At 51.5% G+C, this 6279-nt stretch overlaps 1 long non-coding RNA gene across 2 annotated transcripts; it reads right to left on the bottom strand.

The window, feature by feature from the left end:
* Positions 1–692: 692 nt before the first annotated feature.
* Positions 693–6053, bottom strand: LOC116575445. 2 transcript variants are annotated; one of them, XR_004279781.1, is made up of 5 exons: positions 5627–6053; positions 3643–4657; positions 2556–2882; positions 1717–2314; positions 693–774 (listed from the first exon to the last, which is right to left on the bottom strand). It is a non-coding gene; the product is annotated as an uncharacterized LOC116575445 (long non-coding RNA). The 2 variants fall into 2 exon arrangements; XR_004279780.1 differs by having other exon boundaries at positions 3643–6053.
* Positions 6054–6279: the final 226 nt, after the last annotated feature.

Below are 6279 nucleotides of genomic sequence, written 5' to 3' on the forward strand. Positions count from 1 at the left end.
TTAATGATCATTAATATTTTTACCATTTCTGGAAGAGACAGATAATTTTTACATCCTTTTTGTGGTAAAACTCAGCATTATTGTCTGTTCTGACCATTTCTCCACTTCTTTACTTCTGAGTCTCTTCTCAAACTCCTGCCCCCAGCACCCCGATGGAACCCCTCCTCCACCTTACAAAGACCTGTGGCCGACTCTGTAGACTCATCAGACTCCGTCTCTGGTCAGCATTCCACATGGTTGAATGTGGCTTCAGTTTACTTGCTGGGAGGCCACGCTCTCCTGAAATCTCCTCCTGCCTTTCTGGTCTCTCCTTCGCTTGTTATCTTCCTCCTATAAATGGTGGTGCCCCGGGGCTCGACCTTTGTATTTATCTACACGCTAAGTCACAGGCTCCGGTTTCTGCACGTGTCTACTCAACCTCTACTGTGATATCTCGTAGTCAAAACAAAGTTCTGATCCCTTTCTCCCAAAAGTTCGACCACTCAGTCGTGGGCACCACTGGTCAACTTCAGCTCCACACTTAGGTGATTCCCTTAACTGCTCGCTTCTCCTCTTACCTGTGTACAATCTGTCAGCAGGTCTGGCCAGCTCTGTTTTCAAAATTAATCCGAAAACCTTGCACTTCTCGCCCCGTCAACCATGATCGCCCTCAGAGAGATGTTCTCGTCTTTGAGCGGGGGCCAGCGAGCGCGCTCAGCACGCACGTAAGCACGCGTGCGCCATCTCACATCTGTCTCTACTCTTCCTTCCCCACCTCCACCCGAATTAAGCTCCCTCAAAATAAGTGGCCTAGGGCTCAGAAAGATCATCTCTTCCACCCCAGCGTCAACCCATCTCAACCTTGGGCGGTTGTCTCTCCCTCCTCTGCACCCACCCCCGTCCCAGAACTTCCTCTGGTGTTCCGAGTCCCCGTTCCCCTCGGTGAGAAAATGCTTCCATAGTATCTGTGGATACTCCTGTCCCTCCTGCTTCCCTCCACGTCCCCTTCCCCGACTGGATTGTAAACATCTGTGAGAGGACGGACCTCGAGCTGGCACCCCAAATTAAAGGATCACTGTCCTGATAGAAACCTTGAAAATCTGTCCGAAGTCAACATTCAGACACAGAGTCTTGGGGTGCGGAGTCCAGGAAGCGCATGAGGAAGTAAACATGCTTAATCCCGGGAAGGACAGAGTGTGGGGGCATCTGGACGGAAGAGACGCAGAGAGGGACGGGGACATAAGGCTGACCGGCCCCTGCACGCCCTACACTCATGGAATTGGGTCATGATTATGTAACCAAGGGGTAACCAAGCTGCCTCCTTCTTCCCAAACTCCCAGGAAAGTTGCCACCAGGTATGACTACCTGTGCTGTTATGTGTGTGCACGTGTGCATGTGGTAACGGGCAGAGGAAGAACACAGCAGGCGGTGCATCGACTTGACTAACTCCGCCGAAGCTGGAGTCTTGAGCCAGAGAAATGGATAAACGTATGACACAACCACACTCCCCTCCTCACCATTACAAATGCACAGAATATTAAGTACAGGGCTTCCTGAGAACGCAACATAGAGCTAGAGCCCATCTTCTACGGAGCGTAGGAGCAGGGAGCTGTCCCCTGCCATGTGGGCCACGCACACACAGCGGCTCCAGTGCTCACCCAAACAACATGTATGTAAACACAATGCCTAAGCTGGGTTGTTATTAAGAATGGAGGAGGAACCACTAGACCCTCTTACCTAGTAACAAGTCATTTGTAGGCTTTGATGGTTCAGTAGAGGATGTTTTGCTAACACGGTCTTAATGAATGCTGGCAAGTGTTCCAAGTGAAGGAGGAGGTATGCAAATGGAATTAATCTGTGCTTTATCAAAGGTAGAAACCGAAGCTACGCAAATGTGCTCAAAGGGTGATCTGCTTGCTTAGCGCTTTGTAATGCAGCCCCCCACACATTCCATCAAGAGCTCAGCCTGCAAACACATGCAGAGGCACATCTCTTGCCAGCTGCACGCCTGACTCTTCTCCAGACTCAAAGACCAGCAGGGGTGAAAGTCACGGCACTGATTTCCAGAGAGCCCGTCCTTGGCCCAGTGTAATCCATAAGGAAGGTGCTCCTGGTTCCTTTGTAATGTAACAAAGATGAGAAACTTTGACTCCAAAAACTCAGTCTTATCCCACACATTTCTCTTCCCCTGTGATGTGGCTCGGGCAGTGTTTCCGTATCAGCCTGGCCTCTTACACGGACACGCCTGCCACCAGCTGGCTCCATGCTGGTTCCCGCTCTTGTCAAGGAGCCCTGGCCACTGGGATCCAGTAACAGTGCCTTGTCACTCCAAAACCTGAAAAGAAGTGGGTTTCTGGTGTTACTAGGTCTTGACTAGCTCAACATTGCCTACTGACTTATCTACCTTCCTGTGACCTGTTGGACCAATGCATTACATTAGATTCCCTCTCTCTCAAATACTCGGAATTGCTGGTTCCCAAACCAGACCCCACACATGGAGAACAGGGAGAGATGGAGGGAAGAGGTGGGCCACTCCAGATCAGTAGGTGCCAAGTTCAAGAAGCAAGGGGACTTACTTGCCAGGCTTGCCTTGGGTACCACCCAGCGAGGAGGTCTCTGCATCCACCCGCCAGGATCTTCCATTTGTAGAGAGGCCTGACGGGGTCCAGCCACGTCTGCTGGCCAGGTGGTCTCCACAACGGTGCGCTGTCTCAAGGTGGAGTCCTTGAAAATGGCTCCTGCTATGGGACCAGAGTGGGGGGACAGAGAGCACATCCCAAAGGAGGATCTCACAGGCCAGCTGGTGGTCACAGCCTCTCCATGACCTTCTCCCACGCTGAATGGTGTCTTTTTTCCTGATTTTTGTCCTAGCTGGTGCCTTACCCTTCTGGAGCTCAGCATAGCTACAAAGTTAATATAGGAACGTTATCTACGAGGATGCCCGCTCCCCAGCTGACGCTCAGGTGGTGATCATGGATGGACTGCTTAGGAATCGAGGCCAGCCTTCATGGATTTGAAATCTGGTTCCATCACTGACTGGCTATGGGACCCTAAGCAAGAATATGAAAGCCCTTGGCCTTGTTTTCCAAACCTGCAAAATCAGGATAATGAAAAGACCTACTCAAAGCATTGTGAGGACTAATTTGGTTTGTGTTAGAACACTCAAACTCGTCCCGGTTCCAATGGGTCCAGTAAATGTGGGTTATTGTCCTGAGATTATCACACATGGAAAAAGGCAGCTGAGAAGTTTCTAACAGAAAAAGGAATGAGAAACACATCTTTGAGACCTAGAGTGAGCCAGATGGAATCTTAGGACTCTAAAAGCAAAACCTTTACCTTGTAAATGAGATACTCCAAGAGGTAAGAATTATTACCCTGAGTAAACTGTTACACTCAGAACTGGTCCCTCTCATCCCCTGTAGAAGTGAATGGTGGGTGTACGTACACGCATATGTCTGTACATGTGTCTCTGTGAGTGTGTCTGTCTTCGTCATTATCTAATAGCTGCAGGGGAGTGTGCTTTTTGTGCTGTATTCTCCAGCAGAAAGAGCACTAGCCTTGGAGTCAGGAGGCAGACATGGAGATTTCTGGCTGTGGCTGCCACACCAGACACTTCTGTGATTGAGAACAGGTTACAAACTCTTTGAATTTAATCACACTTACCCTAACATGGGACTACGTCTGCTTTCCTACTCTGCTATGCAGAAGAGATGGAATTCTGTTTGTAAGGTGACAGCAGATTAGGAAGGGGTTTCAGCTCATCTCCGATAAAAAGCAGAGGTGCAGGGTCAGGCAGGAGGAACCAGGAGAGCAGAGTCCTCATCTCTAGCCTAGGTTTCGGTTCCATTTTCAGAGGAAAACACTTCCCTTTTTCAGAGGAGGAAACAGATGCGCAGAGAACTTCAGTGTCTTGGTCAAGATTGTTAGGAAGCTGAAGACCCTGGATTTGAACCCAGAGACTGCAGAAGCAGAGCTCGGGTCCGTGGGCCTGACTTTCTTGAACACCTCTAACCAGGCGAGGTGGTGGGGCTGGACTCCATTTCCCAGGGGGCTGCAGGAGGCAGGAAAGTCACTGATGTGCTGTCAGCCATTGCCAAGGCAGCCCCGTTCGGGGTGGAAGAGCAGGGAAACGGGGGAGACTGTGAGCTCCTGTAGGGTCGCTCCCGGCGACTCCTCAGACCCGCAGGACAGTTTTCCACAATCCGTCTCCTGAGTGAAATTCATTTATTGAGAAAAATGGTAAAGGGCCGGGGTCTGTTGCCCCAGACGTGAGCAGGTGGGCACAGAAGAGGCCACGACAAAGTAAGACGTGAGAGATGTTGGGGGGAGGCCCCCAAACCCAGGCTCTGACATTGGGGACCAAGGCCCTTGGGAGGCCCCGTGTCATGCCCGGGCCCCATAACCATGTGTTAAAAGAAGCTTCCGTAATATGGGAATCACCCTTCCGTCCGACACCCGGTAACCTGGCGCACAGTCCTGCATTTCTCCACGTCCAGGAATCTCGGGCGTCCTGGAAAACAGCACCTATCTTCTCTGTGCTAGTTCCAGAGGCGAAGAACGCAGGACAAATCGTACGAGCGGATTCATGACATACTTGTGTTCACACGACGTTTCCAAATACATCTTCCCAGTGGACTCATATCCACCGGACCTTATTGATAATCAAAACTGATATTTACTGAAAACGGACAATAGACCAACAGTGAGCACTTACCCTGCCTTTTTGTTTTTTCCATTTAATCCTCAAAAACAAACCCATTGTATTGATGAGAAAACTGAGGCAAGAAGAGTTTCAGTATTTTGTTCAAGGCCTCCCATTTGGGAATGGGTAGAAGGCAGACGCCAACCCAGAGAGTCCGCTTCCGGAGGCCAGAAGGCGTGGGTAAGGCAGACGCAGCACTCCACTCAGAGCAAAAGTAGCCATAAGGCTCCGAAGATTGAGAAATGACTTTGAAAAGTACTGAGTGTTAGCAAAGGGATCGCTTTCCTGCAAACACGGGTCTCCTTGCCAGTGGCGAACAAAGTGCCAGTTACCCCTGCCACGTCAGGGCCAGATTGCAGCCCTTCTGGTGCGTCTGTGGTTGGCTGATTCGCGCGACGAGTGCCACGCTGGAGTCAGGAAGTTGCTTCCCGAGAGCAGGAGAGCCCCCCCGGCTCCCACCGCACTGACCAAATGGCCGGTCTTCGCGCCTCCGCTTGTTTATTTGCATTTCGGGCAGTCGGGCCTACTCACCACTAACTATTTCATAGTCGTCAGGGCACGAAAGATGCCTATTGTTTCATCTATACCTTCCTTAATTTTCTGCCTTTAACCCCTGTCCTTGTCTGAAGTTGGAGCTGGAATCTGGGGAGACTCGGGGCCTGGATTTAGAAAGACATTGGTGGCTAAGAGCACCTGCTTATGGGATCCTTATGAGATTAAATGAAAGCAGGTGGACAGTGCCGGGATCCTTTCCCACGAGCCGGGGCGGATGAGTAAGGCCGGTCCTGGAGGCGCATGAAGCAGCCTTCCCTGTACACCCAGCATCTCTTACTTGTCCAGGGGTTCCGTTGATCTAACAGCTTCTAAATAAGGTGGGAAGAGTGGGGAGACCCTCCACCCCACACGGTAACCCCACTGGGGTGCCACTGCTGGATCAGGGCTTACCTGAGAGGCCCTCTCCTTAAGCTTTGATTCCTTGGTGTTCCCGCCATCGCCGTCCAGCGCAGGCACGCTTGGCTCTTCTAGAAAGGATGACCCTCTTCCCTCTGATGCTCACCTGGGCCGCAGTCCTGCAGCCCTGAGCTCTTTTGCTTATATCCCCAAGCTCAGTCTCTTCGAGAAACGCTTGGGGCTGGGGGGCTGGGGAGGGGTTCAGGCTTTCCTGGCATAGCTTCGCTCTGCATCAGAACCTCCCTGCTCCGCAGAGGAACATCCGAGGCTGTGGGTGTCAGGCTCGTTTTATTGCTGCTCTTCACGGTGACGATATTTTCATCAGCTCAATGCAGACAAATGTGGCCACGAACGGGATGTGCCTATAATGGGTCTGAACCACTCCATGCAGGCAAATGGGTCCTGTGCTACCAGAGCTACGAGCCCTAGAAGTGGAAGGAAATAGGGTTCTTGTTTCCAGTTCCCTTGGCAAGCGACTGAGACCCTGCGAGTGCAGCTGTTTCGTGGTCTGCCTGGCTTCTTCCTGGCATCGGAGAGGCAGAGAAGGGCATGTGAACCCGTGGCTGGGATGGGAATGAGGAGAGAGACCTCAGGCATGAGGCTGCACTTAAGCAAAGTCTCCAAGGCCGGTAGGAACACCATGTTCC

Source organism: Mustela erminea, chromosome 16 (assembly GCF_009829155.1).
Source record: "Mustela erminea isolate mMusErm1 chromosome 16, mMusErm1.Pri, whole genome shotgun sequence".
Taxonomy (NCBI): domain Eukaryota; kingdom Metazoa; phylum Chordata; class Mammalia; order Carnivora; family Mustelidae; genus Mustela; species Mustela erminea.